The sequence below is a fragment of the Mycteria americana genome, chromosome 14 (genome assembly GCF_035582795.1).
Source record: "Mycteria americana isolate JAX WOST 10 ecotype Jacksonville Zoo and Gardens chromosome 14, USCA_MyAme_1.0, whole genome shotgun sequence".
Taxonomy (NCBI): Eukaryota; Metazoa; Chordata; class Aves; order Ciconiiformes; family Ciconiidae; genus Mycteria; species Mycteria americana.
In genome coordinates this window covers 16869437-16892389 of record NC_134378.1, presented here as the reverse complement: position 1 = coordinate 16892389, position 22953 = coordinate 16869437, and the positions used below count along the sequence as shown (strand labels likewise).

The following is a 22953-nucleotide window of genomic DNA, read 5'->3' as shown; positions in this document are numbered from 1 at the left end:
AGGTGCTCAGGGACATGGTGTAGTGGTGGGCTTGGCAGTGTTAGGTTTACGGTCGGACTCGATGATCTTAAAGGTCTTTTCCAATCTATACGATTCTGTGATTCTGTGAAATATTCCAGTATTAAATCTACACTAATGAGGCCAGCACGCGAGCCCCATCAGCGTTGGGATCTTCACAGGCAGCGATGGAGCCAACAACCAAACCAGCGTCTCCTCTTTTCTGCTCCTCTGGTTTTACTGCGTGATTCTCCTTTTCTTTCCTCATCACTGAGGACTCGTTGGGCTTTTTGTCTGCTCCCATGTTTCGGGTGGGTCCATGCTGGGCAGACGTTATCAACGGGGAACGCAGTAGCTGACAAGAGGCTTTTCCCATGGTGGTGCCTCCGGTGCTGCCGCCTCCCCGGGAGGATGCTCGTCTCTCCTTGCACCTCCCGCTGCTGCGGTTCATCTCTGCCGGCTCCGTGGTGCGAAGCATGGGGCCAAGGTGATGCAGACAGCCCATTCCCCACGTGTTTCCAAGCCGGGTGCTCATGCAGCAGCATTTCTGCGTGGCCGGGTCCTGCTGCCGGCCTTGGCTGCTCTGTTGGACGGGTTGGGGAGATAATTTAGGTCCGTAAGTGGGTGTGCACCCAGCAAACAGGAGGGAGCTGAGATTCACTGGGGAAGGGAAAGTGAGCAGGCACTTCCCAAGGAAGCTCAAAGATGCATTTTGGGGTGTGGTGACACACAAAAGAGACCAGGCAGTCATCTTTCCCTGCCAGCAAGCACCCAGGGACAGGCTCACCCTCTTGGCTTGAAATGAAAACTTCCCAGGGGATTTGGGATGTTTGTCTCCTGCCTGTGAGGAAAAGGATGGGAGCCCTCGTCCCAGCAAAGCGCAGACCCCTCGCTCCTGCCTCGCAGGGAGTTTCCTAAAGCCCAAAACACGAAGTGACGTGGCGACTGTGCAGCGCAGCGTCCCATGCCCTTGCTCTCGGTTTGGGCACCGTGATCGCCTGGCTTGGAGAGTTTGAGAGAGCCCAGTGCAGGGCACTGGAATTCCTGAGCCATCAAAAGGAAACCTGCATCCCTTCAAAGGAGAGGGTGAGCACCCATGCCCGAAAATGGGACAACTTGGGCAGAGGAGCGTGAGGTGCGGAGGCTTCATCGGGAGCATCAAAGGTGGGGGGAAGCCGGATGGCCCCATCCCACAGAGTAGGAACAAGCAGATAAACAGCAGAATTGAAAAGTAACTAATTGCAAAAAGCTAGGAGGAGCCACTTTTCCCTGCTGGCACCACGTCCCGGTCATCAGTTGAAACCGTGGCAAGTGTTTTTTAAGGAATTTGACATTTATGCTCGTGAGAGGGGTTGCACACCTGCTCCAGCGGCTGGGAGCCTGTGCTTGTCCCCGGCCGAGCGGGCAGCGTCCAGAGCCAAGCGCTGGCCCGGGGCTCCCAGCCTGGGCCCGCTCGCTGAGCCCCTGTGGGTGCGAGCAGCCTGGGCTGGCCCTGCGTGGGCGCTGGGGTGGGCTCAGCATCTCTTCTTGGGTGCAGACTCCGTGCAAGGTCCAAAGTGCAAGGTCGGTGCTGGGGGGCCCCACGTGTAGCCGGTGTTTTGGAGCGGGAGAGGTTCCGGCTGTCCTCTGGAGCATCGGTGCCAGAGCCGGGCTGGGAACGGGGACTCTGCAGCGGCCGAAGGAAGCCAGGGCTGGAGCGAGGAGAGGGCACGGATGCGTGATTAATGGCGATGACTCCGTTGGCAAATGGGATTCGTCATCCTTCATTTCTTTAAAATGTGAGTCAGAGGCAGCAGACGGGAAAGGCCGTTAGAGCTGCGCAGGGAGGTCACACACCAGCGGGGCCATGCCGGGGCGGCAGGAGGGATGGCCGGGGCGAGCTGCGGTGCCTGGGCAGCGTTCCCACACCGGCACCGGGGTCACCGGCACTGGGGTCACCCGCTCTGGGACGCGCTGGATGAGGGGAAGTTGGGCTTTCACCCACCGGTGGGAAACAGCAGCGTTCCCCAGGGAGCGGCCAGGAGCGCCAGGAAACGTGAGCAACTGGGAAAAACATTCAGACTCTTGAGCTTAAAAAAACCCCCTGTTTTCCTCTAATTGTAAGTGCTCAGTTGTTCATTAAAAGGAACCGGCTCAGCGCCGTGCTCCTGGGGCACGCAAGAGCTGGCAGCCCATGGGGGGACGTGCAGGTGGCAGGCTGGGTGCAGCACCCCGAGCAAACAGCGTAGATGATGAAGGTGCTGCCCAAACCTGATTTAAAACCCAGGGTCGATGTGCAGGAGCGCTGGGGGCTGGGCGCCCTGGACGCCACCTGGAAAAGCAGCAAACTCCTGAGTCTGCAGCCGAAAGGTGATGTGCTGGGCCTGTCCCCTGCCCCGCTGCAGCCCCCCAGCCCCGCTGCAGCCCCCCTGCAGCCCCCTGCCCGGCTGCAGCTCCCAGCCCCGCTGCAGCCCCCCCGCAGCCCCCCGCTCCCCCCGCTCCCCGTCCCGCAGCCCCGGCGGCGACGCGGCAAGTGCAGCGGGCGGGCGCCCTCCCTATAGCTCCCTGGTGGTCTAGTGGTTAGGATTCGGCGCTCTCACCGCCGCGGCCCGGGTTCGATTCCCGGTCAGGGAAGGTCTGTTTTTTTTCCCCGCGCTCCCCCCGCTTTTCGGCCTCCTCCACTCCCGACCCTCCGTGTCCCCCCCCCCCCACGCTGCGCGTTCCGCGCACCCACGGCCACGCACACGGCGCTGCGGGCGCATGCCCGCGCCCCGCGGGGGTGGGGGCGCTGCGTGCCGGCGGCGCGCAGGCGCGGTGCGCTGGCCCCTCCCGCGCCCGCCCTCGGCCTCGCCGGGTCCCGCTCGGTGTCTGGCGGCGGCAGCGGCTGAGGCAGCGCCGCCGCGACCGGGGCCCGCTCGACGCCGGGAGGAGCCGCCCGCACCGTGGGGCCGCCCCCGCCCGGGGCTGCCCGGCCCCCGCCCGCCCGCGGGGCGCAGGTGAGCGCGGCGGCGGCGGCGGGGCCGGGCCTGGCCCGCGGGTGGAGGCCAAGATGGAGCTGGTGCTGCCGGCGGGGGGGGGGGCCGTGAGGGGAACGGGGGGCGGGAGGAGGCCGGGGGCCGGGCAGGGCGGGGGATGGGGCGTTTTGGGGTGGGGGGAGACGGAGGAAGGGGGGACCGGCGAGGCAGGGTGCCCCGCGGGCGGGCGGGGTCTGCCTGCCGGCCTCTGCCCGGCCTCGGCCCCGTGGCATCGCTGGCGGGGGGCTGCGGGCGCCGACCCCCCCTCCCCGGGAGCGTCCTGCCCGCGGCTGTGTGGCGGTCCCCGCTGCCCTCCTGCCGCCCGCCCCGGCGTTCCTCCGCGGAGCTTTAGGGGCCTGCGTCCGCTGCCTCGGAGCTGCAAAGGTTGAGGGGAAAAAAAAAACCCCTCATAAAACCCCAGAGAAAAGGCCTGGAAAGGTGATTCTAAGTGAAAGTCATTTGTGTTGTGCGTGAGCCGGGATTCGCGGTGACTGGTTTTTCACTGGGGGCATCTGGGATGATTTTTGCTTCCCCTTTTCCTTACATTGTTCCGATTAATTTAAAAAAAAAAAAAATTGTAACTGCTGAGATTATTATGTGCTTAATGAATGACGTATTCGCAACGGGAAGTAAATCCAGCCTTTACCGTGAGAAACTTGCAAAGGCAGCGTAATTCTATTTATTTGTGCAGTGTCTTCTGGTTCTGGAATTAAGAATTCCGGTCAGGTAATTCTGGTGATACGGAATGCAACCGGACGAAACGGAGACAGCGAATTCACTGATAACGCCTCGCTCTTTTATGCTTTATCAATACCTTGCTGTTGTACACGCAGCCACACAAAGCCGTTGACTTTATTACTGGAGTATATGACCCTGATGGAGCCGTTTCTCCCTCGGAGAGCAAGGTGAAAGCCATCCGTATGACACCGAAAGGAAAGCCAAACGTTTCTGTCTTTTTTTAGGTTTGTTTTTATGGGGGTATTAATTTTCGTGTGCTGTGAGACGTTGCTGTAGAGCTGTGTATGCTGAATGTTCTCTCTCCTGCGGTAAAGCTTAAAAAAAAAAAAGGCATAAATTTGGTACATCATCTTAGACCGATATGAAAGAATATAATTCTAGCTGATGTCTGCCTGATGTTGTCATGCTAGCTTATCTTAAGGAAACGGAAATGTTCTGTGTTTAAATACCGTAGTAGTTTGCTGCTATTGAAGCAAAAACTTGTAGGCCGCATTCACCCAGTGGCTGACCGGTGGTGTTTCACCCATTTCGTTGGGTAAATGAAGCTATCGAAAGTATGCAAATCTGAAAGGATTTCTTTTTGAAATGCAGCAGGATTGTAGCTCTTTAAATTCTTCAATAGTAGCAGCCACCTTTCAGTGGAATTTATTCTTTTGCCCACAATTTCAGTAGAAGCTTCCTCAAGTTCTGAGGCGTCTGTTGGTCTCGGGCTGATTAGGATCAGTGTTTGCATTTTTGTTTGCTTGTGATAGAAAATGAGAGTGTCCTAATCTGACTAAGAGATCCCGAGAAATAGATGCCAAATTCATTTGCATTAATGAATGAGCTCTAATAATTCAAGTACGCTGTGCTCTGGGAGGGAGAAAAGAGGGGAAACAAAAGCTGGAGTAGAAGAGAAATTGACTTTAATATATAGAGCGTAGGATGAAAAGAAGTTTATTTTTATTGAGCAGCTTCCTGTGGTTTTTTTGTGGTGCTCTAAGGACTTTGGAGAAACTTGTCATGATGCTGGTCGTGCAGAATCTGCTTTGTGGATAACCCTGAGTTTGGAGATGACATTTTCAGTCAAACAGCTTTTCATAAGCATAAATAAATGCTTCGTTCGCTCCCTCCTGTGTTTCATCTTAGTGATTGTCCATGGCATTTAAATGAAAGGGGAGATGCTGCAACGTAGTCATTTTCCTCCCCAATTTTTGACGTCTTGTATGGATAAATTGCAGGCTGTAGGTTCAAAGTGCTGGTGAAACCAAAGTAGAGATTTCCCAACTTCAGGGCGTAGCTGTGTGCTATATTTAACCATCTTTTATCAGTGAGCTTCTGAAAGAAGTAATGTCTTTGTAGTATGTTTTGTCTCGTAGCGTAGACCTTATATCCACGTTGATTATTCCTAAGAAATCGAAACTCTCTTTCAGCCTTCCCTGAAGGCCAGGCAGTCCGCCTCCTGGTCGGTCGGTGGTTAGGATGGTTGGAGCCTGCCAGGGACTTGTTTTGCAGCGGAGGATCGGAGCAGGGGTCGAAATACAGCTGTGATGCGGGAAAGCTTTTCTTACCGAGCCGTATGAAGGCATCCATCAAGTCAGCGGTGTTCCTTGGATCTTCATACTGCGGAAAAAAATGGAAGCGGTACTGGAATATGACTTAGGAACCTAACAGCGTGAACGTTGGTTTTGAGACTTTTGGCCTCAGTTGCAGGTTATGCTGTTAGGGAGGTGGTAGTTGTCAGCAATGATGTTGTTAATCATCGTATTTCTTCTCTTTGTGAGCTTCAAGGAGGATTTTTGTCTGTGTTTAAGCATTTTGATAGTGAATACTAATGGAAGCCCAACTGGATTACTTAAGAAGTCATGGTTTAGGTTAAACGTAAAAAGTTGCTGATAGGACTCTTTTTTTTTTTTTTTTTTAAATTTATTTTATGAATTAAGTTGCCAGAATATCCTCTCTGGGGAAGCGGGCACAATCTGAGAATGGGAGGTGGTTCTGCAAATCCTATCTGTCTGTTAAATGATTTAACTTACAGTAACAGTACTGCAACTGGCCTGTGATGATTGCCGTATTTGTGATGATTGCCATATTTGCCTCTCTTGATTGGTTTGCCAGTGTTTTTTCTTTTTTAAGTATCATTAATGTTAATAACCAGATAAAAATATTTTTTCTGTATGTTTGGGAAGGGAAGGGGTTGGCAGAACTTTTCTGCAAAGCTTATACGTAGGACTGAGCGCCAGCATCCTCCCAGAGCACGTGGAATGGCATCTGCCAGCATTTTCACTGCTCTCCCGTCAAATGCACAAGCATGGGGATTCATTTAAGGTAATTTTAATACACTGATTTCCTTCACAGTTTGATCTCGAGCTGTGCAAGTCCTCTTTGTTTGGCTTTGCCGCTTGCAGTTCTAGCTCAGGGCTCAGCGCAGCTCCGCTCACGGCCTCTCTTCTCCTCCAGGTTTGCCTGCCTGGGTAGGAAGCAAAGCAGCGCTAGAGAGGGATTCCCTCTGCCTAGGAAGATGTGGCTCTTCTGTTGCTCTCCACTAGTCCGAGGAAAAGACGTTTTCAAGGAGCGGGTGTGTGCGGTTTGGCAAGTCTCTTGGTTTCCATGAGGTGACCCCCAACTTGTAAGCAGATGGCGCAGAGGGCTGTGGTGGGACAGCCCAGCGTCTCATGAAATAGTCGTGTGGCCACCCGTGCTGTGAGACAGATGGGTCATGGCAGAATGCAGAGGGAGGGATGAGGAACATGGCTAACGCTGAGGACCAAAGTGAAGCCTTGCACTGGTTTGGTTTTTTTTTTTTAACATGAAAAAGTTGTTTTCCTTGTGCTCCAGTAATTGAAGTAATTTGAATTAAGCAATATTGGTTTAGAAGTGTCCATGTCCATTTTTTGCATATTTAACTCTCTAGTTACCTGTCCTGGCCATCAAAGCTCTTCCACACGTTCAGGATGATTTGGTGGCTGACGGGACATTTGCAAAAGAAAAGACTTGGAGGATAAAAAGGAAGTGGAGGAGTGATCTTGGTGCACCTGGCCAGCGTACGCTGTCAGCAGATTGCCAACGCTTATCATCTCTCCAGAGCTGTTTGTGAATTCTTACCATTGTTTTAATGTATTTTTTTATCCTTACGGTTTTGTTACTGTGTCAACTACAATGTGTTGATGCTGCTTGGTTAACCAGTGGCTGCTTTTAATCTTGAAAGACAGGAGTTTGGTGCTGTATCTTAAGATTTACTTCCAAGTGCAGTTGAAGTATTTTCTTACTCAATAAAAGCATAGGCAGCACAGTAGTTAGAAAGTACATGTTTTAGCTTCGGAGGTGCTTTGTTTCCTATTTCAGGCAGTGTAAACGGATCTCAAAGAACTGCATTCCAGAACAAAAGTGCCTCAAAAGATTGTTTAAATATTTTTAACAAAGTGATAGTAGCTACCAAAACCCATAACTTTTTTGGTTTTGTGTGAATAGCTAAATATTTTGTGTGTGTGTGAAAAGAATAGCTAAATGATAATAATTATTGGTGTTAGATTGCGGGGTTTTTAGTGCGTTGTTGATGCGTAGGTTTTTCTTGGGAGAACGTGAATAAGATTGCTTTAGCATATGTTCAAATTTCTTACGTCCTGGCAAATTCTCCTAATTGTGCTTACCTTGTATCTGCATTGCAATAAAAGGTGCCTTTTTAAAGTCCTTTTCTGCCTTCTTCAGTAATGCTGAAACACCTTCAGTGCCAGCATGTTGTAGGGCGAACTGTAAAATTTCAGTACGTTTTTCTTCCGGGTGCAAGTTTTCCATCCTCTTGGGCATGCACTGGTAGAAGAGAACGGAAGGCGCGTGGTGCGGGAGCTCCCATGCAGACAGAATGAGTCTTCTAGGCCCTGGTAAATTTAAATTAGCAGCTGCTATCTCCTCTTTCATCATCTGCTCAAGGATTTTGTAATGAGAATAGAGTTTTTTGATGAAATTTTTTTTCTTTTTAATATACTTCAGTTTTAATATACTTCAGTACCGTGATCTAAGCTTTGTCAGGTGAATGGTTGAGCAAACAAAAAACTCAGTGGCATTTAGTTACCTCTTATCGAAGCACTGGTGAAGAACCAGGGGTTTTTTCGTGACATGATATATAGTTCTGTTTTAACAATTGAGTGCAGCAGCCCAAAAGGAGCCATCACGAGTATGTGTTCATTAACTGGTATTTTTGTGATGGTGATGGTCTGATGGCTTCTGACAGGTGAATGGTGCAAGTCAATAGTTCTTTAGATCCGATTGCAACGACGGGTGGTATCTCATGCCAGTGGGGAGAGGTTGATAGAAAAGCACAAACCAGAGATCCAGCCAGCACCCCACGCTTCCCCCCGCCTGCCTTCTGGGCTTCCTCTTCCCTCCGAGGATATATACATTTATATATCTGTCAAGAACCGTTTTTAACTGCTTGCTCTGGGAACACTGTCTTACACCACCCTGCTTTTGCTTTTGTCACACTGGACTTCACAATCCTTATGTGGTTTCATCTGTGTCGTACTGAAGTTGCGTTAGGTGGCAGTGGTAGGGATCCTGGAACAGTTGTGGCTTTTACCGGGCAATCTGTAGAAAAAGTGAATCTATAGGACCTGTATGTTGATAATATTTTGCAGTGCGGTTAGGAAAAGTCCAGAGTTTACTGATGTCATTACAGGAGCCAATTATGCAGTTACAAAAAGTAGAAACTTGCACTGGTTTTCTGTTTGCTTTTCCCCTTTAAATTTAAATTTTTGGCTGTATTTCAAATGAAAATATTCTTTTCCCTTCCATCTGTCATTACATATTTTATGGCTTAACAGGATTTTCTGTTACTGTGATGGTAATATCTTAGCAATTTTATGTATGCTCAGAAATAGTTTGTAATTCTTGTGTCACAGTTCCAGCGCATGGTCTGTAATGTGGGCCTTTGCCTGGACTGGGTCAGTCATTAAAGAATTTTCCTTACGAATCGGCTTTTCGTGGCATGAGGATTTTACCGTTAAAACATAATTAGGTTTAAAGCTGTTTGTAGAGCGGAGGGGAGCTTGGGAAGCCTAACTCCAGACATTTTCGTGGGCAGTTACTAGTGACAGCGTCTGCAGTAATCTAGAAGATGCCAAGTTCAGGAAATTCATTCTACCAAGACTAGGTTGCACCAAGTGAGATATTTATAATTTAAGGTTGCAGCTATTGTTACTTGATGGTGTGCAGTTAAGGGAATTTTTAAAAAAATATGTTAAGAAATGTCTTAATTTTTCTTCTCTGTGGTTACGAGGTCAGCACGAAAATTGGTGGTCCTGCTTCTGATATTTAGAAGTACGAGAAGGGGGGGTCAACGGACAAAATGGGATGTGTTAAGATCTTGTCCAGATACTGGAGCGTGGCAGTGTGTCTTTGGGAGACATGTGACGCTGTGATAACAGCAGTAGAAGGGGAATAAAATTAATGAGTGTTCATGTGCTTTTACAAAGGGCATGCAGGATCCTTATGAAGTCATCTGGTATCTGCACACAGAATTGAAGCAGTACTTTTTTTTTTTTTTTTTTTTTAAGTTCTGCTGTAGTTCAGGTCCATCAGGGACTGGAGTTATCCTGATACAGTTCCAGGTCAGACTGATAACCACTTTGATCCGAAACAGTTGGACTGATCCGATACGCCTCAACTGACTTGATCTACGTGACGTTTTGGTCAGGGAACCCAGCTGCCTACTGCGAGCTCTGGAAGAGGGTGAGATGGTTCAGTGTGGCTGGTGGGACCTCGGTGGGAGCAGGTGTCTATTTCTTTTCCTTCTTGCCTGCATGGTTTAGCTTTTGCCGCTCCTAGATCCTCCGCTCTTCCCAGCACCCCCTTGGCATCTCCTTGAGGAGGAGGGAAGGGACTATAAAATTGTTCAGTGCCTCTGTTGAAATCTGAGGTGAGCTGTTTCTCAGAAGGTATAACCAGACCTATTTCCTGTTCTAAATTGAGTTAAAAAACTGGATTCAGTTACTGTTCAGAGCAGTGAATCGATTTAAGTTCCAGCTTCATTCCGAGTTGCTGTTCTTTGTGAACTTTAGGAATATTTTCCATCTGATAACTGACTAACGAGCTCTGTCGCACAGGGATGCTGCTTCTCCGCACGTGTACGATTCTGATGTGTGTCTCAGTTCTGGTCTGAGTAGTGAAAGAAAAATAGGCGATGAACCATGTCTTTTCTTCAGAAAGTTTCTTTTATCATCGTTGGGGGTTGGTTTGACAAACGACTGGTCAGTCAGTCATTCTTTTGAAGGCCCTAACATTAATGTTGGGAAATAACGTTCTTGCTTTGAGTAGACCATTTTTATCACATCGCAAAATAAATGCATATTGAACAGAAATATTTTGCCTGGGTGGTAATTAGTGAAAATACTTATCTTCCTTCATAACTGTCTCCCTCTTTCTTTCTTTTCCTACAAAGTTCCCGATTTCCACACTCGCTCACTTCATTCTTGTTGCACTTTTAAAAATTGCTTTGCCACAGCGTTGGCCATTCACAATTAACTTAGGAAAATCAGGTGAACAGAGTTAATCAGAAGGTGTTTGGAAGGTGCATAGGTACAATTTCCCAAGCATACCTCGATATTTCACTGAGTGGTTTGGATAACAGGGACAACCATCAGCATGACTCTATTTTTTATTACTGGTCCCAAAATGGAATGTATGTTGGATGAAATATCTTGGGTGATGAAAACCCAGCATCTTCTGTAGTTGTCCTATAATGTGCAATTCTTTACCCCGGTTTCCTGCATCTTATCTTAAAACCACATTTTTTCCAGTGACTTGTTCTGTTGACGTCTTCCGTATAAAGCCCAGTGAGTCCCTCTTGCATGTTAAAAATTACTTTTCTCTCATGACTTTCAGTCTTCCTTTCTTGCTGTTTTGAGGCTGTTTAAATGTGTAGATGTGTAAAATATAATTTAAAAATAACCCTAAATGAGGAAAGGTGCTATTTTGCAACTAACTGTGTTCCTCTTAAGGATCTTCAGGAAGACGTACTCTTGGTTTGGGGAATATGTGTAAGAATAACACTGGTTTAACATTGCATTGGCAGCATCACGTCATGTATACCGGCAGGCTGAAGAGACGTCTGTCATACTGTGGTGTTAAGATCAGAGGGAGGAATAAAAGCATCACAGTCACAAAAACTATAGGGTTTTCTGACTTTGTTCTCAGTTACTACTTCAGGTAGAAAAAAAGACTAAATGTGGTAATTCTCTGCACTGTTTTATACTGCAACTAAAAGCCATGTGCATTGGAAATGTCAGTGATTAAACGATGCATCGGTATAAGAGTGGCGTTCTTGTTCTAAGTCCTCTGAAGTGTGATTCCACTCTAAAAATTAGTTTATAAAATCTGTATGTGTTTAGATGTTCTATTTCTTATCCCAATTATAATGTTAGAAAACTCAGTTACAATTAAAGTCTGGAACGTGGTTTTTCCTTAAGTGCCAGGTTTGCAAACTAAGTCTACGGTCTGAAATTCAAGCTGTGTCTGTTCTTGTTAATCACTAGTGAGTTAGTGGGAAAATCAGTAGGACAAATACCATTCTCAGTTGCCTTATTATTTCTAAATTATGGGCTTGCCTTTTTTTTTTTAAGCAGCCATGAAATACTGTTGCGAGACTGAATGGCGGAACTGGGGACATACTTCATCACGCAGTTTGCAGATTAAATGTATGCAGAGTGGAAATAAATATCAGTATGGTTGCTATAGGAGTAGTACAAAATAAATCTTTTTGTTGGTGAAACCACACTGTATAGTTAGAAAATACCAAAGAGTTTGTCTCCTGTAAGAAAAGGTCAGTTTAAACTAAAACCACTTTTAATCCAACCCTGTGATTTGTTTGGATGTTTCTAGCCAAATGAGCCGGGTGGGGACAACGGACGAGGTCTTGGGTCCTGAGCACCGCCCAATCCAGATGGACTCAAACGTATGAATTGTGTAGTGGTTAATATATTCTTGGTGTATTATAAGAATGTAGTTACATTAGCAATGGATTCATAGTGGCTTTCTTCAGCACTATGAAAACCATTTTTTATCGCTAGGGAATAAATGTGTCATCTGTCCCAAGGTGCTTTCTGCTGTGGCTTCCTGCCTGTTTACCTCTGGACGTGGGCTCTGTTTTTGTTTACCTAAGATGAAACAAAAATACTTGCAATGAAGGCATGGCCCTCCAGCATTGCCCAGCCTTCAAAAGAAAAGGAATTTTGTCGTATTTTCCTGCCAAAACAAGTAAAAGTTTGAGTGATGTAAACTGTGCTGGTCAGTTCAGATTTTATTGTGAAAATCTAAAGGCTTAACTTCTTTTCTGCTTCTCAGTGTCCATGTGCTGGGGAGTTGAATGGGGCAGGTACGAAACTCATCTCCTTGTGCCTTTTAAACCATTTTCTGTAATGTCTGACACAATCCAGTGAGGATGAATCTGTTGTATGAAGATGACTGAAGAATGTCTTGCATATCCAAAAATATATATTTGTTTGTTTGTGTCAATTAGTTTAGTAAATCTGTATTTATGACTTGCCATTTCACTTGCAGTTTTTTCAGGTCTGTTCTACCCCTCTGTGTTTGTGCAGGGATACTTCCGATGTGCAGAATTGCGGGGTATGCTTTGAGGTCTTGCGATCGCTGGGGGAGTGTCGTCCTTCATTCAGACGAGTCTGGCTGTGGAAAACGCAATTCGTGGTGCCTCTGCCAGTTGGCAAGTTGTGTTTGGGGCAGAGCTTTACCTGGGGGCCTGGAGATGGTCTGCTTGGGGAGCTTGGTCTGCTTGGGTTCGTGCTCACCCCCTCACCATGGCACAGTGCTTGAGTTCAAAGGGTTTTTATCCTACAGCCTGTGCCCTGTTTGTAATCAGGGGACCGCTGGCTCCTGGTGATGTCTCGCTTTGGGTTTTTCTCAGGCTTAACCGGATAGTGCAGTTTGATGGCAGGCTGCACTCGGATCAGGGTTGCAGCTTGTTTGCAGCGCTTCAGTTCATGCAGAGTCTGGAGGTCCTAGGGTGGAAAAGAGCATGCAATTTAAAAATTGTTATTGGTGTGATTATAATTTTAATCAGTAGTTTCTTGAAAGCAGTGGGTGCGAGGGTGTTTTTGAAAGTTGTCGAAAATGTTATTTTCAATCTTAAACATCTTTTACAACACCGATTGCTCTGTCCTGGCATATTTTTCTCAGCTGCAGGACTGCAGGAGCCACTTCCTATTGTGTTTGTGATGTTTGACTAACAGGGAACGGTGATAATCGGTGCCTTCACGCCAAGGACCTGTCACCCGAAGGTGCTGCAGCTCTGCTGACCTGGATTCCTGAGCTGTGTCATGGCTTGGAGTGCCTTAATGTGAAGCTATTCCAGCAAATCGCTCGATTGCCAGATCTGCATCAGAAAGTTATGTCGGCGTGTGCCTCTTGAATAGAGCAGGTTGTTATTAAAACTTGTGTTCATTGGCGTATGGATGTCCTTGCTAGGCACGGCCACTAGCACAGCGGTTGATCACCAGTACGGCTCTGCTGGCTTTTCTGGCTGAAGCTGGCAGTGCTGGATGCAGCCTCACAATTAGGAAAGGAAAATGAGTGGTAGGGGTTTTTTTGTGTGTGGTTTTTTGTTTGTTTGTTTTTTACTATTTCTTATTAGTATTCAATGTCAGCTGAAAAGACAAATCTGTTGTGCCGTTTTTGCCTTTGTTTTTTTATGGTCTAATAAAGAAGCCTTTGTATGTTAGAAGCCTGTGCTTTTCCGTTTTTTACGGGAGGAAATGAAAATGTTCTTTTCTCTGGCCGTTTCTGTGAGGAAGTGAAATAATGAAATAGTGAAGTCTCCTCCCCAGTCTCCACAAAAACTGGGGAAATACAGTTGAGCAGTTAGGAGAAGAAAGGATGTTTAGATATGCTTAATTTTTAAACTTTGCAAAAGAAAAAAAAAATCTTTGGAACTAAAGTCTTCACAGCTTAGCTGAGCGGATACACATGCTGCTTGAATAACTTTGCATCTTCTTAGGCTGGGAGGACCTGACCAGATACCTGAGGTAAATGTAAATCAGCCGACAAAAGTTCCATTTCTGCCTGTATTACTAAAGAAATAAGCTTAATTTTTAGAGTAAAATCTTGTAGATTACTAAAAATTAATTACTCTGTGAAACAGAAAGAAAGACTCTGATGTTATGGGGATAATTAAGTTCGATTCCTGGTGGTCGTATAAAGGCATTTTCTCTTTGCTTTTCCTGAGCTAGGTGGGTTGGTGGGTGGTTGTTTCTGGACATTTGGCTTGATAAATTCTGCCGTTCAGTTCTGCTTGTCGTGCTTTTTTATTCATAACTTTTTGAGAGGAAGATTTGTGTGTTTGGTGGGGGAAGAGATAACTCTTAAAGAACTGAATGGCAGGGATTAATAACCTGAAAACAGAGGTAAAGTTTCTCAAAGGGAAACACCAGACTCAATCATTTTAGATCAGGCTGAAATACATGAATTACCTTCTGCTGTCAGTACAACCTGGTTCTCCTTTTTGCTTTTTTATCCATTAAAATAAACTATTCATTTCAAAGTCATTAACAAAAACTGCTCATGATTGAAACTGCCAAGTGTGTTTATTTGATGACAAAGTGATTCCAATAATAAATCAGTTGTGAAATAATTTTGGTCTGCGTTTTGCAGTTTGTAAAACCATACTTGTACATTATTTAAATGCTGGGGGGGGGGGAAACCCCTTATTTACCTTCTCATCTGCCTCCACAATTGATAGCAAAAGAAGATAGGAACTTTCTTTTCTTTTTCTCCATCTCCTGCTACCGTAGATGAGTACAGAGGGTGATCTTCCCCTGCCCTTCCAGATTAATTTCTGAGAAATCTCTTTTTCTTTCCCTTTGCCGACCAACTTGTAATTTGAAAGATGTGTCCATGTCTGGGAAGATCACTGCGTCATTTCTTTTGCCTCTGACTGCTTAGATGGCTTTTTTTAGATGTACTCCGTAACCTCACTTTGTTCCTTCTTTTTGACCAGGCAAAAACGGCCTGTGCTATAAGAAGGTGCTGCTTGGAGCAGCGTTGTCTCCTTAACCTGTTGTGAAAGTTGGTTTGACTCCTGTGTGTTTGTCACACAGTTACTGCTTCATGCAACAGAAAGCTCATCCTAACCTACCGAGGGCGGCGAAGCGTTTGGAGCAGGCTGTCCAGAGGTCGGAGATCACATTTTGACAATTGATCTGATTGCTGAACCTTTTGTCGCATGACTGAATAGACATTTTTTTCTTTTATTGCTGTTTAAAAACCTTTAGTTGCCTTACCTACAGGTGTGACGTAATAGTATATAAATCCCATTTTTACGTGAGTAAACCCATCTGTTTGTTCCAAGACTTTATATTTTAAAGGTTTAATGCTTTGACTATGTTGCTATAGTCGTCAGCAATATGGGTTTTTTTTTTTTTAATTGATATAGTTTATTCAACTTGCCTAGCACAAATGGAGCTGCACCTCTGTATTGATGCTTTTGCAGAAGTGCAAGATATTTTCTCTTTGGCAGAAATAAGTGACATCAGTATCACTCCACCCACAGTAGTGAATGTTGTGGGGTTTCTGATGTGTTCTAGTGAACTTGTGTGCTATGAGTAGTTACAGCAATTCAAACACCGCATAGATTTATATAGACAAACAATTAAGAGTAATAATGAGGCAAGCAAACAGAACTGTTTTTTCATACATTTTTAAATAGCTGAGTAAGCAGATGTAGTGGGGTTTTTTAATAGCCGTGTACAGTTTGTGACACTTGCACTCTGCCATATAAACTACTGTAATGCCATAAAGAGTAATTTAATTTTGCAGAAGGATTAAATAGGAGCAATGAAATCCTAAGTAGAGAATCCACTAAAAACCCCAGGGTTTTAAAGAGTAATTCTTTTAGTTGAGGAGAGACGATAGAAAATGTGAATCTAATACTTCACATTTTTTCCCCCTAATATGGAAAACCTCCTTTAGTGGGTTTGAATGTTACTCTCATACAGGGTACAAGGTCACAAGTCTTTATAACAGGTTGGTCAATCAGACTTAAATGGCTAAATTTTAATCTGCTAAGCTTATTAGAGAAACAACGCTTGTATCACTGTAGTTAAGTTTGTCACAAGTTTCGGTGCAGCATCTCTTTCCGCCTTAGTGATGGCTGTTACATTGATTTAGACTTGAATTTAGCAGAGAAGTTGTATTGTCCCAGATTTCATGTATTTGAAAGCTCTGTGTTTTGTTTTTGTTTTTTTTTAAACTCATATTTAAAAGAATTTGATGAAGATTTTAGCGTCACAGTCTTTCACTGTTGGTGACCTGTCTTCTGTTCCAAAGGCAGATGAATTTGGCCATAGTAAGATTCTTTTCCGTGGGAGAAAGGTGCATACATTTGAAATTAATTCCCTGGATAGTAGGCTAGCTTTACATCAGGATTTACATGTTAAAACAGAATATTTTTATGGGTAGGAGATTTCTCACAGGACCTTTAGTGAAAGGCTACAAACTGAATAGCAAGATTTAGCTAAAAGGCTTTTTTGTGCTGTGATATAAAAAATATAAGCAACACCAAAACTCTCACTTTTGGATGCTTTAATGAAATAGTAAATGTTAGTGCTTCAATTAATAGGTTAAAAATTACTATTTCAAGACAGCTAGAGGAACGTTCATGAAGAGTACTTCAAAATAGTAGTAGTCTTCTGAGTGCACTTACTAGCCAGTTTGCTTTCCCTTCAGCCTTTCCACATCATTTTCCCAATACTCATTCATTTTGCAAGTCATGTGAGCAAGTAAGGGTGTGAAAATAACGACTTGGGAGTTTCTGTTTTGTCTCTCGAATTTGTTATTTATTTATTTAGCCTTAATTGCAGCAGTAATTCTTTAAATACTTGATAGCGATGATACAGCTCACGTACATGATGGAGGTGGGTGAAGCGAGGTGTGCTAAAGATACTTCCCTGTGTTAACAACGTACGGAGCAGGATGGTGACAATTCTGTTAAATAAAAATGGTTCTCCTGCATCTGTCAGAGGAGGTTAGGGTAGACAGAAGACAAGATGTGCTTTCTATCTAAAAGAATCGATCTGAGAATCGTGTCTGATTTCTGTAAGGAAAAGGTAATATATATCTCTTGGTTAGAGGAAAAAAAGGTGCTGAGTGCTATTTATGGTCACAGTATATGGGGAAAAGATAATATTGAATAAATGGGATTCAAATTTGCAGAACAAACGAGGCTACAAGAGCTGGTTTTGGTACGAGCAAAGTGGTTGAAAGAACAGGCAAACTTCTGAAGCGTATTTCTTCATTTGTGTTGCAAAACTTATCACAATTTTAATGTGTTGCTGAATTTAGTTTGCACTCCTGTAGCTTTGCTTGCTTTTCACAGAATCGTATAGGTTGGAAAAGACCTTTAAGATCATCGAGTCCAACCGTAAACCTAACACTACCAAGACCACCACTACACCATGTCCCTAAGCACTTTTGTTACCATCACCATTCTTTTCATACTTATGTATTTCATACATATGTATTCTCTGCCTCTTAAACAATTGTGTATTCCCTTCCCCAGAGTTTTTTTTTCTTTTGAGTTTTTGTGTGTTTTGAAACAGGGTAACATCCTTTAATCTTGATTTTAAACGCTTCTGTTTCGTTGCTGGCATCTGTCCTCTCATTTTCTCTCCTTTTATTTGCATTGTGAATATCATGTAATAAGGAGGGAAGATATTTACAAGTAATTACAAGCAGGGTATTATGTAGAGCTCTGGGTCAGTGGATCTGGCCAGCTGAATAATGAGATTGGATGGGTAGATCAAAACATTCCTGAGTCACCACATCAGAATTGCCGGTCGCAACAGAAACCCAGGGAGCACAGCCCCAGACAGGCGTGCTGCGGCCGGCTGGCGGGGAGCGGGCACGGGAGGATGCGGCGGGGAAGAGGTGATGCGAAACAGCTGGCAGGGGTTTCTCACGTACTTTGATTTTTATAAGAAGGAGTTTCCTTTGGAATTTATTTTGGTCTCATCCAGTTATTTCCAGGTGTACAGCAGGCTTGCTGCTGTTAATGAAACTTGATATTGGTGTAACTGAGAGACTGAAGAAAATCTTGCTGATTGCATCCGTATTAAGATAAAAAAATTACTTTTCTGTGTATTCTGAGTTCTGCACATAACTAGATATTGTGTATGTGTGCTTTTCTTCTGTAAAGACTTTTCTTCTGATGGAGTTTTGACGAGGGCTGGGCTGTAATCTTGCATTTGAACTCTTTGAAGCTTCTATCCACGCACCATTGTATTTTCATTTACTTCATTATATGCCAAATGCTGACTTTAGCAGGATAGCTCATTTTGTCAAAGGCAAGCAAGTATAATCAAATATCCAAAGTACATTTAGACTTTGCTTTCTTCTCCTGTTTCACTCGCAGATTTCCAGCCATGTACATCCATAAATTGAGCATCCTGTAGCCGTTTTCAGTTCGACTGTCAATGTTTCTGAAGCTTAGGTTGCTGTCTGAAACAGAATTAGTGGTAAATTTAAAGATGATCTGCATCTAGGTATGAAGGCAGAGCTTATTTAGGAAAAAAAAAAATTACTGTGCATCTGCTAGCTAGAGATTGAAAGAGAAGATTTAGTGGCCCCAGGCAGAGCTGGTGGACTCGTCCATCTGAATTCGTCTGTTGTAGTCCCCAGTGTCCTGAGAGCCTGGGCCATAGTTCTGGTGGTTAACCCCGTTAACCACCCACGGCTTTCTGAAGATCACTTTTAAAATGTTCTGTTGTTGATTACTTTGTAATGAAGGAAGCGGCGGGCAGGGAACCTGGAAGCTTTTATAGGTTCACAAAACAGGACATTTTTCAGCTGAGAGGTAGTCCCCCCTTTCATATTGCACGCACTCCGTTTGAGCGTGATGGTTTAAATTCTGCCTGTAGCTTGCGCACTCCCTGCCTTTCGTTTTTCAGGCAAAGTCCTTTGACGGTACCTATCAAATGCACTAAATAGATCCATCAACAGTAAACGCGTTATTTAGTTGTTGGTTGGTTCGTTCTTACTCGTTTGTGGATATGCTGCTAAGATCAAGTGGCTTCTTACAGATTGCATAAAACAAATTCTGTGGTCAGTAATGCCAACAGCTTACTGGGTGCGTTCCCAACATCTCTGTTTGCCACACCAAAACCTTCCAGTTTGTGAAAGGCATACTTTTTAATGGAATGGGGAGTTTATTTCTCAAGTGCATTCAGAGCTTGTTCTTTGGAATCTGTTGAAAGGGTTTGGATGATGATGAAGTGATGACTTGCTGGGTAAAAGCTGCTCTGGAGTCCCACTCATGAAGTTTATCGTTGGGTAATCTAATGCATAAGTGACTTCGTGATTAATGTTGTAGGTTAGATATATCCTGTAGCTGCTTAATTAGAAGGTATTGTAATCTGTTGCAGTGATTTTTCCCTAAGTTTTTCCATAGCACCATCTAGCATTCCCTAGGCTCCTCTTGCCCATTTATTCTCTTATTTTCGTGTGATCGGGGATCTGGAGCAATCTGTCTAACTTTGGCTTGATCACTGAAAGAAGGGGTTCGTGTTGCTGGGTCATCTTGGGTTCTCTTCCTCCTTGCATGCTGAAGTGAGACTTGGTTCTTCAGGTTGTCTGCTTCAGGGCGAGGGAACGTGAACAGGGTAAAACTGTGGTTTTCCTGACCAAAATTTGTCCTGGTAAAATGAGCTGGTATTGCTCTACAGTGTTAGCGCATGAGCCGATTTTGATGCCAGGTAGAGTGGCATTAGAAATGGCATGGTGACATTCAGCTACTCCATGCGCTTGCACGTCTCCTTCACCTTAGCGGTGGTGCTGTTCATAACTTGTGAAGAAAGGCACTGTACAGACAATACTGTTTTTCTATTGAACTTTTTAAAAATTACCTTTATTTGTCATGAAGGCATCTGAACGCCACTGAACCTCTCTGGGCTGTTGCAGCATCTTGCTCTGCTGCGGTTCGCCTTCCTTGTGCCTGGCTGCTCCCTCGCAGGCTGGCGGAGCAGGCTGTGTGCCCGCTTCCCGTGTGCCGGAGCTTGTAGTCCGCTGTATTAGCTAAGCTGCTTTAGCAGTCTCTCTCTAACAACATTACAGATTATCAAGACTTGAAAAACATACTTCTCTTGTTTTAAGTACAGATATTTCACAAACGCCTAAGTTGAAAAAGTCCGAAGTCTTAAACAGATAATGGCTATGAGAGTTTCTGTGCGACTGGTATCTCTATTTTAGATAAGCGTGTGTCTTTCACCTGGTAAAATGTTTGGGGAAAGAGACTGAAGCTACAGATAAAAGCATGGAGCTCTTGAATCTGCACTTTAAAATATTTGTAACTTACTTTGACAGCTAATCAATTCTAAAGATAAGTATTTACATTGTGGAGACTTACTGTAGTGTAAAATATTTTGGAGAGTAAAAAAACTTGTGTTTTGTTCTGGACTTTCACATCAAGGCGGCATTTGAGTGAAAGCATAATGAAAATACTTAAATGCTGCCTTTAAAATGTATTTCCTGATGCCAGCTGATTGTGTCGTAGGAAGGTGCGTGCCTGCTAAACGCATCCAGGCTGCAGCATGCCTCCACGTCCCCGTGGCTGCAATACTTACCTGCTTTGAGTGAAAATTCTGTATAAGTATGGAAGGTTACGTTTTTGTTGTTTCAATTCCGTCTTGTCTTTAGCGTATCACAAAGGATTGTTATAATAAAATAAAGTGATGATAATTCTGCTGTGAGCCCTCAACGTAAGAGTTAGTGAACAATTGATTTGCTTTTGTTTTGTCTTTAGGAGATTCAGTTTTAGAGGGGTGTGGAGGCTGTTACCACTTACCTTAGAATATTCGAACTAGACACCAGGTAAGTACTGTATTTTTTGATTTCTTGTAGCTACTCATTTAAATGCAAAATAATGCCGAGGAAACAAAGTTCATAGTTTCTTATAGAAATCTCTAATACCTCATGAAGCCAAGCTTAAAACACCTTGTATTTTTCTTGGTAATACATAGATGTTTCTCTCCTCTCCCCTTTAAAAATGATTGTTTTTCACCCTCGAAAAATACCAGATTGTGAGAATGACTCTAAATGAATCTGAGACAGATGGACAGGATGCGGAGGCCAGTGGTGCTGTTTCGTTTTTGTGATAATTCAATATTTACTAAAGTGTTTTCTGGCTTGGTGTTTTTATTTAGACTTTTACTAGTAAATACGGGTTGAGATAGAATAATTTAGTTTAAGGTTAACACCTGTAGTTAATTTTCTGCACTGGAAATCTTTGAAAAGCTAGTAATCTTAAATTTAACTGACATTAGATTTTTACCACGTAGTCAGTAACCAGAAATGCTTTGTGGAATACAAATCTTTCCTAAAATACTCTAGTGCTTCCTAAAGTTGTGTAATAAAGCATCAACTAGACATAATTTTTGTAAGAGCTGGCAAAACATCATTGCCAAGCTAGACTCTTTAATCATCTGCTGATACGCTCTTAAAACTGGAATCGCAGAGGGCTTGGCAATGTTACGGGGAGTTTGTATGAAAGACACTGGCAGGGTCGGTGCTCGGCGGTGCTGGGCTGTGCTAGGACAGCAGCCTACCTCCTCTTCTCCTGTCCGGCACTTCCAGCACAGCTTTGAGTTCGTCTTTCTCATTCCTCTTGTTTCTTATTTGTCCCTTTTGGGGATTTCTCGATTCTCTGTGTTACTGGCGACGTTATGGAGAGACTGGGAAGCTGTTTTCTTCTTCTGGTTTCAACCCAACTCGTTTCCAAACATGCAATTGGGATAGAGAGTATCTGTTAAGGTTAATGACCTTCCATTATCCTGTGTCTAGCGGGTAAGTATCATTTACCACATCAGGAGGTGGTGGATTTTGTCTGTTACAGCGGGATTTCACTTTTTGGACCAACTGTTGGCAGCCAGTTTCCCTACACTGAAGACAGACACTTCACTACAATTGTTGTGAACAGCACCTATTTTAAAGGTCTGTGCGCTGGTGCATGCATTCATGGTGTGATTATTTTTTTTTTTTTAATTTTATTTTTTTCCCCAGTAACTTAACCTTATGAATATACAGATATTAAGAAGGTTAGAATTCTGGTGAAGGTTCTACAGCAGGACATTGGGGTAGGAGTCTTTTTAAAGTTAACATTATTTGGTTTCCTCTGCCCCTTCTGATTTTTATCAGGGGAGCTGGACAGCCACAACTGCTTTCAAAAGCACTCTTTCCTCCAGTGAGGAGATTCGAGTGAGCGGCTGCGCCTTTGTGACTTAGGTGGGAAAATATACAGAATTAATTGGAAATGTGAAAAGTGATATTTTAGGCAACTTGGTCCTTTACAGTTTCCAGAGATTTGTTCATGAATAAATACTTAATGCTTCATCCTTGAAGTGAAATGGAACGTATCGCTGGTAGCCTGCTTTCGGATGCTAACGACACTGAGATGCTGTTGATGCTGTCCGTTGAGGTAGCCCTCCATCCCTTCATTGCTACAAGGCGGTTCCTCCTAGCAGGGGTCTGACAGCTGCGGTGCGGTGGTGTTACCAGCATCCGCTCCCTGTGCGAGCAGCGTCAGTGACCTCCACCCTCCATCCTGCCACACATGAAGCACGTTTTCTTGGAGAAGTTGATCCCCCCTCGCTGCCCCCTTCCAGTTAAATTCTTTGCAGCATCTTGCAGCAGGGTCAGATAAAGCTTTAGTCCCCCCTCCCAGCTTCTGGCCACCGGATCTGTCACCCTTTTTGGTGCTGGCATTCACTGGCATGTTCTGTCAGTGTTTAATTCCCTAAACTGGCAGAGAACTATTCATTTTTCTCAGCTGTAGTAATAGTTTGCCATTTTAATGAGGTAAATACAACTTATAAAAGGGTCAGCAAACCTGGCAGAAACTAAGGTATCACCAGTTTGATGAAACTTGATAGGATTCTTTTGGGAAGCTAAAAAGAAAATTAGTCTTTCTAAGGTTCAGTTTACAGTTTATGTATTTAAAATGTTAAGGCTGGCTTCCATATATAACCTATCAGGTTTAATCTAAGCCTTTTCAGCAAGGTGGTACCAATTATACTTACCTGGCCATGCTGAAAACAGTTGCATTTTCTAGCAAAGCTGACTAACGCAGGATATTCTGGTACACAGATGGTTAAAAACTGTGCTGTTTAATCCAGGGGATTACCTTTCTTCAGAGCCTTCTGAGAGAAACCTCTTCAGGGCATCCTGCTTGGCTAGAATACGTAGCAGATGG

General features: G+C 44.4%; 1 protein-coding gene and 1 non-coding gene across 6 annotated transcripts in view; both read left to right on the top strand.

The window, feature by feature from the left end:
• Window positions 1–1756: 1756 nt before the first annotated feature.
• DNAJC5 (DnaJ heat shock protein family (Hsp40) member C5) overlaps window positions 1757–22953 on the top strand; it is a 36481-nt gene continuing 15284 nt past the window's right edge. Inside the window, exons 1-3 of one of the 5 annotated variants that reach the window (XM_075517045.1) lie at window positions 2807–2972; window positions 14813–14887; window positions 20509–20576. The gene's annotated coding sequence lies outside the window, so the exon portion shown is untranslated. Of the gene's footprint in view, window positions 1776–2806; window positions 2973–14812; window positions 14888–20508; window positions 20577–21435; window positions 21549–22953 lie in introns of those variants that run through there. The other 4 variants (XM_075517046.1, XM_075517044.1, XM_075517047.1 and 1 more) reach the window with 4 other exon arrangements.
• TRNAE-CUC (transfer RNA glutamic acid (anticodon CUC)) lies at window positions 2539–2610 on the top strand. The gene has a single exon. It is a non-coding gene; the product is annotated as a tRNA-Glu (tRNA).